This window comes from Arctopsyche grandis, chromosome 13 (assembly GCF_051622035.1).
Source record: "Arctopsyche grandis isolate Sample6627 chromosome 13, ASM5162203v2, whole genome shotgun sequence".
NCBI classification, from domain to species: Eukaryota; Metazoa; Arthropoda; class Insecta; order Trichoptera; family Hydropsychidae; genus Arctopsyche; species Arctopsyche grandis.
Genome location: NC_135367.1, coordinates 20,342,804 through 20,355,017, shown reverse-complemented (window position 1 = coordinate 20,355,017; position 12,214 = coordinate 20,342,804). Strand labels below are relative to the sequence as shown.

The following is a 12,214-nucleotide window of genomic DNA, read 5'->3' as shown; positions in this document are numbered from 1 at the left end:
TGAATACATTGGGTATCAAAGGCAAAGCACTCTCAACGCAAACATGATTCCTACGATCGTTAGTAATTAAATATTCACATTAAGTTTTAAATAAATAAAAATGGGATTCAAATGCAAAATCATTCGATGTTCGAATAAAAAAACTTTATTTACAAATTCGTTAATTATTACATGTGGAATTTTATAGGATATACTCGTATGTATCCACACATAGTTGCTTCCGTGGTAGCATTCAATAGCCTTGTATAAATATTTTAACGCGAATTTTTCATTGTTCGCGCGAAATGATTCGCGTCGAAATATTCATGCGGCCGGGGAGGTTTTGTCGAACAAAAGGCGGGAACAAAAAAATGTGAAACAATAAAATTTCAGAGGCAAATGATGCGAGAACGTTTCAATTTTATTACAGCGTCAGGTTGGGGGGGGGGGGGGGGGCTACAGGATGTCAATTATGGCGCCAATGCGCGGACGTGCTTTAGCCATCCGCGCGCCACTGCGTATGTATTTAGGTATACTTACCGATATATGCCTACGTATGTACGTACGTGTATGGAAACGGAATTGATGGTATCCATAAAAAGGGATCGTATCGGGACAATAATACTTCGAAATATGGAAATTGGTTTTGAATGTGTGCCCGCTGAGTGTATATCTATAATATCTGCTCGAATCGATGTGAACGAATCGAACGAAGGGCCGACAGGGCCGTACTCGTCGCGGATTGTACTATGAATACACACAGATACACCGACGAGTGAATAATTCATACAATAAACGCCCTTTCGACTATTCAATCATGCATTGAGGATCATAAATTCGCGCACAAGTGGGTTTGGTATTTTTCGCCCACTTGAATAGTTGGATTTCCATATTTTCAGTCAAATTTTAAATGATTTTTTTACGGACATAAACAAAACAAAATCAATTTAAAATAATTAATAAGATAATTAAAAATTCATATTGGAAAGTGTGAAACCTTGTATGTAAAATAGTAATGTTTACGTGAGAAAAGGCGGCTGTTAGCGACATGTGTGCTCTTCCGCTAATTCATGAATCAATGTGATGAAAATAAAAAAAAATGACTAAATTTTATAAAGTGGGATTTTGTTCCTCTTAGAAAAACCAAAAACTTCATGTTCATTTTTTATGTATCATTCGCTTTTGTTCATTTTTACAAATCTCTTTTATGTTTCACTTACGATTACAGTTCTGAAAAAATTTTGCCTCTTATCCTATCGTCTTCATACTTTGCCATATTGCTCATTTTGGTCATCAATATAAGTAAATGTATCCTCCGCCATTACGATGGTGAAAAAATATCGTATTAGACGCATTTGAAAATTCTCCCACGAATAAGTGCCTAAATTGCCCAAAATGTTTGGTCGCATTGTTCGGCTACTGCGATCGCTTCGGCGTTTTCTTGGTGATTGTTTGTCTCCGTTTTCGCCGTCATCTAGCCTTAATTGCTTAAACGCCTATAACTATTTCTTTTTTTCACTCTATATTTTTCATGTATTATTCTTTTTATCATGTTTTTCTGCTTTTGTTTTTTTTTATATTATGTATTTTACTTTATTTTTTTTCTTTTCTTTTTCAAATGTAGGCCATTGTGGCGCATTAGGTTCTTCCTGCAATGCCACAATGGTCCAAAATTATAAATAAATAAATTAAATAAAAATGTTGTGACCACGATTATTTCCATACCCCTGATCGTATCAAGTTGAAAATTTATATTTGTATTAATTATGTACTAACTTAGAGCTGATAAGGTTGGTCAGAATTCGTAAGCCGGAAGTAGTATTTTTTTTAAAACAATATTTCAATAAGTTACATTTTAAATTATTTTTATTTTATTAAAAAAATTTCGAACAAAATCCGACAGCCGGAAGTAGAACTTTTGTCTTGTGTAAGTTTCCCTATATTTGCGCTCAATTTGTATCGAAAATGCTTTCATAACCAGTAAATTTGAACGTGAATGTACATATGTATGTTTATTTTTATTAAAGTTCGAGGGCTATCGTTCCACATAAAATAATTATTATAACATCGATTTTTTCAACTTCATCACCGGGCACCATATACCAGGCAGAATAACTTAAAACTTTTTTACAAGCGATATTTGGCCATAAGCCAAAAACAGATACCCCACGTATATTAACATTTTAACTTCATTTATTTTTATTAGTTAATTAAAAATGTATAAGATAAAGTGTGAAAGATTGTAATATTTAGTTTCTAATAATAATAATTTAATATAATAATAACTTTTTATGTTACCAGATGATTAGGAGAATGGTGCAATCTCTATCGTCCATATATGTATTTATATGTATAAATAATAGGGTTTGTAGGGTAATAATAGGGTTTGGTGCATCCGCTCTAAAATCGCCAGATTAACAGAACGGCAGCTTTAAACGTAATTCTCGTTTTCTCGAATGATAGATTGCACATCAGATGACGAGTAACCTTTCGATGTGCACAGATGCAATTATTAAAATTGAGTTGGATCTTTCTGACGAGTTTAATAAGGCAAGATTCAGAACTTATCGAATCTTCCCTTATTAAACTCGCCTGAAAGATCCAACTCAATTTTAATAATTACCATTTTAATAATTGCATCTGCGCACATCGAAAGGTTACCCGTCATCTGATGTGCAATCTATCATTCGAGAAGATGAGAATTGCATTTAAAGCAGCCGTTCGTTAATCTGTCGTTCAATTTGTCCGGCGATTTTAGAGCGGATGCACCGCATCCAATATATAGGCAATATAAATGAATCATAAAATAAATAAATATAATATAATGATAATTTTTTTTTTTAATTTAATTTTATTTTATTTTAACAAAAATCAATTATTCAAGCACACTCGTCTAACAGATTGCTCCAAAGCGACGAGTGTGCTATTATATTAATTAATAGATATAATAATTATATTAATTCATAAATAATAATAATAATAAAAATGATAATTAATTAATCAATTGAAAGTCAATGTATGGCGACCAGTGTACAGTGATGAGCGGAATAATTTGAAGATACAAATACACGACGACGTAGGGAGGGCACTTTCATCCTGAGAATGGCCTCAAAGTGAGGCACGTGCCCTTCTACAAATATCTGCGATGCGCTGCAATCCCTCGTACTCTACCTTTATCCTCTTCATTGTCTCCTGATTTTATTTAGTCCATATTTCTCCAGTATAGAGGTTAGTACAAAAGGATATAAATAATTGTCTCTTTACATTTACATAAGGTAAAAAAGCAGGGGTGGTAGAAAAATACGATTGGATTGATATCTAGCTGTAATCACGTTGCTCTGACAGGTTCTGATGTAATTTTTAATGATTTCATTAATAATATAGTGAAACTAATAAAAAGATGCTTATATTTATTTCAAGAAGTTTCCATCAATGTTTTAGTTTGTTTCCTTTACATTTTAAGCTTGCCCAAATAATCGTCTGTAAGTATTAATATTTTATATTACATTTCCTAGACATATTCAAATAGTCCTCATGAAGTGTAAAATGATCTAATGTATTAAGTGTAATATATAGTGGATAATTGATATAATTGACGGTTTATTCACTATGAATTCAAGCTGTGCCTTGATTCGATTATACGCATATATTTCCCCTCTCGTTACGAGTATCGTTAAGCCTTAATTAAACAGCGTGAACGGGGAGCGATTGATCCGGAAATCCCGTGTATTTGATCAATAAATACACATAGTAGAGATATCTTGGTTCGTGGCACATATCACCCGGGGGTCAAATAATAAAATATTCAATAGTTCAAATACAGATTAACCGGCTCTTTGCTCCACTCGCCGCGTTCATAAAAAAGAGCGAAGCGCAATTGTACGAATTTGACATTTGAGCAACGTCGGCCATTACGCTTGATTTATGGAAAAGTCCAATGGAGATTGAACAAAAATCCGTACGTACAAAACATGAATAATAAACGCAAAAGGAAGGAAGCAATCGTAGGCAATTTATCGACATCGTCACCCTCTTATATTGCGTACATTTTTTTCCTCCGAGCGCGTATTTTCCGGCAAATGTGTCGAAATTCACAGTAAAACTTCGAACGTGTGCTCTAAAAGAGTTTGCAGAAATTTTTATGCCTTTTCTAAATGTTCAAGGTTAAATATGACCCACAGAAGAAGAACAGATGTACTCCCCTAAAAAATCTGGTTGAAAGTCTTAAAACAAATAATCTAGCGATTTTTTCAGGATTGACTCTTGGATGTAAAACTTAGATGTTGTGTGTTTATTCAGTATCGAGATTAAAACTCACCGCACTGTGGTGGATAGCGGATGACCAGGACATATATTTTATTTTATTTCTCCAAATATACTGAATGCAGGGGTTTTCATATTTTATTTTATTTTTATTTTATTTTTCACATAGACCCCAATGCGTCTTCCTGGACAATTAACTATAAACAACGCAGCAACTTTTTATTATTACATAAATCACTGTATTTCCAGAAGCTGAAGAACATGAAATAACAATTAATCCATTGATACATCTATGGATTTTAGATTTTGTACATAATTTTTACAAATTATACACACAATAAATACAGAAGATTTGTGACAACGAGAAAGGATTTTTTTGCCAATTTGAGGAACCGTTTTAACCATGATCAGATAAAATTCTGATAAGAAACGATCGATTTGGAGTCACAAATATCCCCAAATCTAACCAGCAGTTTGGCGGACCAAACCCACTGATCACATGGTGCTAAACATACACGCTACCATTAAGCCAAACTGCTGGCTTTATGTATTCCTCATTAAAACCTGATTCTATTCTAATTATGCCATTACGAAATAAAAACATTGAGTATCAACAGAAATAATTATTTTCGTAGAAAGCCCCTTATATAGAATGGCGGTTCTGTTTCAGCCGTAATTTTACGCACTTATTTTATATTGTTCGATATTTAAAAGATGACAAAATAGTTGTTAGTGCCAATTTCTATTTAATGTATTTCTATTTAAAACAAACAATTATAACTGAACGTCTAGAGTCCGGCATAGTGGTTAGTAAATTTACTTAGCACAGTATAGCAAGTGTATATTTAGTACCAGATACATATAAACATAGATACATATAGCAAAATAAAAATATAGAAAAGCATAAAAGATGGATATAACAGTACTAAAATGGTTAAATCTCGATTGAAAATGATCATACGCTGTATGATACGAAGCATTTTTGCGGTGTTGCTGGTCAGATTTGGATATTTGTGATTCCAAATCGATCTTTTCCTATCAGAGTTTGCCGATTTGTCTGATTTAATTGTTGAAATGGTTCGTCGCAAAATTGGAAACCTACTCTCTATTTATCATCACTGTTTAATTTTTATATAATACATATATACATAAATATACATATGTACATATGTTTGGCCATAAGTGTCAGTTTGAGGCAATCTACATACTATGGGACCTGTGGTCAAAAGAAACGTATACAAAATGGTATTGTAGCGTGGACGTGTTGAGGGGTTGCCAATATCGAAGTGAAAGACACAGCAGTAGAGTTAGGAGTAGTTTATTGTTCTTGATCCGTCGGCTTGTCAGCTCCGAATGAAGCGCGAACCAAAACCACGTAGTATTTATACCTAGTGTGTACTCTAAGCACAGAGAGGTCATTGGTCGATGGGTCGCGAGACCTTATTGGCTGTTGTATACAGCTTGTTCATACGTCGAGGCCTTTTTGGCGCGAACGCGAGATCAGGTGATTAGCAATAGTGAACTTGTGGTCGACGAGCACCAATCACCTAATCTCTACATTATGCTACAAATGGTATCCAACAAAATGCATATAATGAAACAAGCAGGGTGGGCCTCAAATGCATGAGCTTGTTCAGTCAAATGGATTTATAAAGCATATGTACCGGCACATGTTTGAGAGGTATTCATCCATCAAAGGAACGTTTCATTGTTGTCAATGATGATGCCAGATGTACATAAATTAAATTGATTTATAATACTGAATTTCAGAAAAGGTGATTTAGTGCTTATTCTTGTATGAAATGGTCGCAAAAGTCAACATATATTATATAAATTAATAAAAAAAAATCGTTCTAAAGATTAGGGATATTCGTAGTTTCAAATAAACTTTGCATTATCTCAAACGATGAAAAGTGGATACGTTCAATATCCAAAAGCAACATTTCATGTTTGGTTTTATTATGAAATATTCAAACGAATGGTGCCAGATTCACATTTGCATATTCACACGTGTACGTACATGCGCTCCAATTTATGTAACACATTAAAACTATGAAGTGTTGTACCGTGGAGAGCATTAGTATTATTTACACATTAACTAGACCGGCACTAAATGCTCACTAAGTACCTTACTGGTATTGATCAGAGTTCGTTCAATGTTAAATGTAAATATTTCGTGTTGTATGGTAATAATACCTACATACATTCATATGTATTTGAATAATAGCATTGTCTCTATGCATTAATACACATTATTTCATATAATTTAGTACTTAAGTTTCAACTGAATTGGATTTATATTCCAGTCAAAGTCTCAAAATTGGCTATGAGACGTCTTCCAGCGCGAAAAGCTTCCAGCAAACTAAATAATCCTTACTAACTGTTTCTGAACAGTTCTGATCTCGATTCGCCATTAAAGGATAGCACTTTGACTTAAATTTTCACTCTACAAAGCGCTTTAAAATTTATGTGCCAAAATTGTGAAACGCGAACAAGACGAGCGTGCAAATTATAGCGTCAGTAGTTTTGAACATTTTCCCGTTAATATAAAAACAAATTTGCTCACGCGTTATGTTTGTTTTTCACAGGCGTTGCGTCGTAGCGAGCGTGCGGTAATTGTTTGATCATTAGCTTGTTAAATATACATTTTCAATTAGGTCAATTGTGCGATTCAGTTTTTATACGTTTGCCAATTACGAATTTTGTCCATTTTGAGTCCAAATGAATTGGAACATATGTAGGTATTATACAGTAGCGGTCAATGAAAGGTGTCCACCTTTAGAAAAAAGACAAAATAGGTATAACAATTGTATTTTTCGAACGCCAAATGTTTCTCGAAATTAATTGTTTCTATAGGTCAGATTCCCGTCATAAATTATTATGACAGATCGTCATCTGTTTTGACGTTCTGTCATAATAATTGTCACCAATTTTTGAACAGATAGTTCGCATCGTTTTATGTGATTTTAAGTTCAACATGTCAAAAGGGCCACAATTGACCTAATCGGACTAAATACAAATTCACAGGAATCGAGATTTATAGTTTGTCTTATATAAATACTATTGAAATAAAATTTGAATGCGTGTGAATAAGTATGATTTTTTGGAAAACACGATTTTTCTCCACAAGGCGTGTTTGTCTAACAATGTTCACCAAATATTATTTAAATGAATTATACTAAAATAAGGTATAAAATTATTTTGAAATACATTGAAACATATTTTTCATACTACATACTCGTACCTACATACATATGTATATGTAAGTAGGCATAATTCAAACATGACTCGATTCACATAAGGCACTGTAATTCTACGTTTAGACACTTTTAAAATCGCTACAATTTGGATTATAGTGATAAACATATCCCTTAAATTGTGATAAAACTTAAATCGTTGAAAAGAGCTAGAATAGTGGTTTGTTTTCGTTTTTCAGTTACCAGAACAATAATCAATCTTTACTAAGTTTGACGAAGTTTCTAGCTCAAAATCTAGAAGATATTGTGTTTTTATTGCTTTTAAACACTTGTAATAAATTACGTGGGAAATTTTAAAAGATACAAATGGGTCTACATGACGAGCCAGAATGTTAAATTACAGAAAACACAAATATCGGAAGGCAAATATCGAAAATTGAAAGATCTTAAGTCGAAAGATCAAAAAAAAGGGTGCATGGTAAATGGTACATACTCACGTAGATACTCACTTAATTTGTGCGAGCAGGGTACAACAGGAACAAGAGGAACAGGCTTTTCCTCCCGTATTAATGTGCGCGCGCAGAATACGGGAGGAAAAGCCTATTCTTCTTGTTCCTGTTGTATCCTGCTCGCGCAAATTAAGTGAGTATGTACCGTTTACCATGCACCCTTTTTTTTTGATCTTTCGACTTAAAATCTTTCGATTTTCGATCTTTGCCTTCCGATATTTGTGTTTTCTGTAATTTAACATTCTGGCTCGTCACGGAGACCGGTAGAATACAACAGAAACCTCTATGGAGAATCAATACATTTTTAATACACAGCAAATTTTCGAGACATACATTATGTGGGTAGAATATTTTTATAAGATTCAACTAATTTATTGGATCCGTCCGTGAATTAATTTATTGGATTAATTGGGAGGATACCGATTTATTGGATCCGTCAAAACAATTATCAATATACATATGTATAGTGTTTACTTCTCTGTAAGAAAACACACATAAGTTGCGGTAGCTCATCATGCAAATTTTCTTAAATTATATATTGTGAATTTATTGGAATTGGAACCGGGCGACTCAATTCACAAGAAAGAAATTATGAATAATTACTAGGCGTGAAAATTAACACCTACTTGTACTCATGCGCACCCAGAAAAGAGTTCTTTTGTTTGCCCTTAGCAGATTGTTTGGCCCTATGGCGAAAATTAATCCAAAGTGAAATTTTTCGTGCGTTCGCCTTGACACTGAATCGTGTGCGAGGCGATGCGATTCGTCTTATATTAAAGTTTCGTGCTGTGTTTGAGCATACAGACGAACGTAATCCATCTTCCCTTTATGTCAGCGGCGGCCCTTTGTCTTTATTTCGGCAACTCTAGATGGGAAAATTATGAGTTGGAGTTTTCTGCGTGGGGCGATGGGGCTCAGCCTGAAGCAATCATAATTAAAATCTCAGCCTTTCATGTGACCTACCAGTTGTCGCGGCCTCAGACACAAAGCAACCCCTCTGTCCTCACACTACAAACCCCTCGTCCGGGGGATGCTAGTATCCGAGTTTGAAGCCAATTTAACGATGTTGACGTTTCGATACGAGCCATTTTAGGGGTAGGTTTGATGAAAGTTTTAATGCTAAGAAGGATGGCTTAGCTAGTGATTCACGTTCGTTCCGAATTCGGTCCATAATTCATAACCCAACACACATGTATTTTAAACACATGGACACTATTATGTTTATTATATTCTAACTAATTTATATCGCTGAGAAACTTAAAGGTCCGGTAAATAAGTCAAACTATAAACAGTACGAGTTGAACCAAAACACGATATATATATATATATATATATATATATATATATATATATATATATATATATATATATATATATATATATATATATATATATATATATATATATATATATATATATATATATATATATATATATACATATAAATGTATATGTATAATGGTGTATTTGGGTAGGTTATTTCATGTGAAAGTTTTCTCATCAAAGCAAATATAAACTTTAAACTTATTGGAAAATCAACATTGAGAGATCTTCTCAGATCAATTACATACAGACATAATATAACAAATAGAATACTAAGCTATGTATGTATATAAAATAATAGCATTGTAAATATTGCCGTAATTTGAACGACAAAACGTTTATTTTGATTTTTTGATTTCTAAATGCTTTTTATTATTACGAAATTATGTTCACAATAGACCTTACATATATCTATTTTAATAGCTACTGATCTACCGATCATTTTCTATTTTACAATTTAATTTAATTTGTTTAGTAATCATAGTATTATATTATTCTAATGTACAACATAATAGGAAAATAAACCGTTTATAGAATAGTATTATACATAGGTATTATTAAGATGCATTCTTTTTGAAAAGTAATACAGTAATAGTAGTCCATCGTTTTACTTGATATTTATAATTAAATTTCATATGTTTCGTAATGTGTATGTGATGTATCAAAACAGCAGCAATTGACACGGTATATTCATATTATATGTCACCGAAACATATCAAGCACAACCCGTCATAGTACAACCCGAATGCACCCGTATACCAACAAGTATTGCCATGTGCATATGAATATTTTCAGAAAAGTTATACATATTGAAACAATATTGACTCTAAGATACGACGCAAGCAATTTTGCGCCGTATCGTCACGCTCTGGAATGTACATTTAAGCCTATTTTACCTTTCACTCGGCTAAAACGTGCCTAAACCGTGAGGTGCTGGATAGCACGGATAGAAACTGTCATTTACGTGAACTGCTGTGCCGTTCTGTAGCCGTGAACTGCTGGATAGTATGAATAAGCCTTTATATAGCAGTAAATTTCACCGAAAAGTATCCATATGAACCAGTTTTCTTTGGTTACTGTTGAAATTTTCACGCATGTAACGTCAGAGTAGCTACTAAAGAAAGTGATGTCATACATTTGTATGCATATAAATATTTTCAAAAATATCATATTGTGACAATATTGACTCGACAGTAAAACACAAAAAATATTGCGCCATATTGTCGCACTCTGTAATGTATGTAAATAAAAGCCGATTTTGCTCTGCACTCGTTCAAAACAAGCAAAAACGTGGTGAAAACAAGCCGTGCTGTATAGCATGAACAAAACTCGTCTTTTCCGTATAGTGCTGTGCAATATTATGTCGATTTGGATATTATAAACAGACCTCAATACGTAATATGTTGCTACACATGAACCGTTATATTTGAAAATGGGGGACGCCCAATTTTCAGATCCAAACATACTATTTCAGTCTGACTTAATTCGCAAATTTTTATCACTTATTTGAATTCGATATGTCCAGAATATTAGAAAAGCAGAATAAACGTATAAAATAAACAGAATAAAAGTAAACAGGCCACCAGTGTTTTAAAATATTGTTATATTATATTATTATATTTAATTGTTAGCGAGATATAATATTTCTCGAAACGAAAAAAAGTGGACTTATGTCACTCCCAATTATTTATTTATTTATTTAAAGTTTGGACCATTGTAGCATTACAAGAATTCCTAATGCGCCACTGGCCGCAATGGTCAAAAATGCAACAGAAAATAAACAAAATAATAACTAAAGAAATTATTCATGACAAAAACAAAACATATACATATATACAACACATTTAACACAATCATAAAAATAATAAGCTATATAATAGCGGATAATAATAATAATTACAAATAATAATAAAAAAACAACAAAGAAGGGAATGTCAAATAAAAGAAAAATAAATATAAACATTGTATGTATGTATATACACAGACAAAAATACATTATATATATAAAAACGGTAATCTGTGTGTGTGTGTGTGTGTGTGTGTCCTAACTCTCGCCGAAAATAATGAATGAATCGATAAAAATCGATAAATTCATTTTTCGACGAGACGACTTTGTCGTGACTCAAACCGATCACCCCAAATAACCTGAATATAGGTATAAATTGAGCTAATGGCCACGTACATCACGCCAAATCCAATTCTTCATTTCGCCTTTTTTTTTTAAACATTAATTGAAATATTCCTTCTCGCCATATATAAAAATACGTAATTTTAATAATTTCATTTAGCGAGGTTTTGAACCATTTTTTTATATATTTATTTTTATCTAAATTTAAATTTAAATTTATTTAAATTATTTATATTTTGACGATATTCGAGAAAAAAATTGATTTCATTCACCGCGGGCGCCGGGAATCGAACCTCGGACCCTCCGATTCAAACGAAATGTTCTCACGAGCCCGCACCAAACGCCATATCCTCGCCCAGAATACGTGCTGTAGATACACATCATATGTATATGCACGTAATTTGTTATGTGTAATAATAATATTCAACGTTACGAGGTCAATGACCGTTTGTGTATAATCGGAAAATATTAAATTTTGTTAACTTTAATTAAAATTTTGTAAACGTTAACTTTAAGAATTGAAAATTATTACAAATAAAGAATTGAAAACTATCTATGAGAGTCTACGAAAATAACGGTTCCGGTTCCGGATTTTTTTTTAGTTTTATACGAGTATATAATAATTTTATACCCATTCGATGATATTTCATCGGGCTATTCACTAGTTTATACATAATCATAAAAAACAATAGCAATTAATAAAAGCAGATAAATATCAAATATAAAATATAACACAGCGGCTCATATATGTATGTATTAGTTGCCATATCTTTAACATTTTAAATTTAATTTATATTTCTTCACTGGAAGTTTAA

The 12,214-nt window shown here is 32.6% G+C and overlaps 1 protein-coding gene across 1 annotated transcript in view; it reads left to right on the top strand.

Moving 5' to 3' along the window:
• Nucleotides 1–12,214, top strand: part of LOC143921633 (neuroligin-1-like) — an 86,350-nt gene that overhangs the window by 56,854 nt on the left and 17,282 nt on the right. The window lies entirely within an intron of this gene.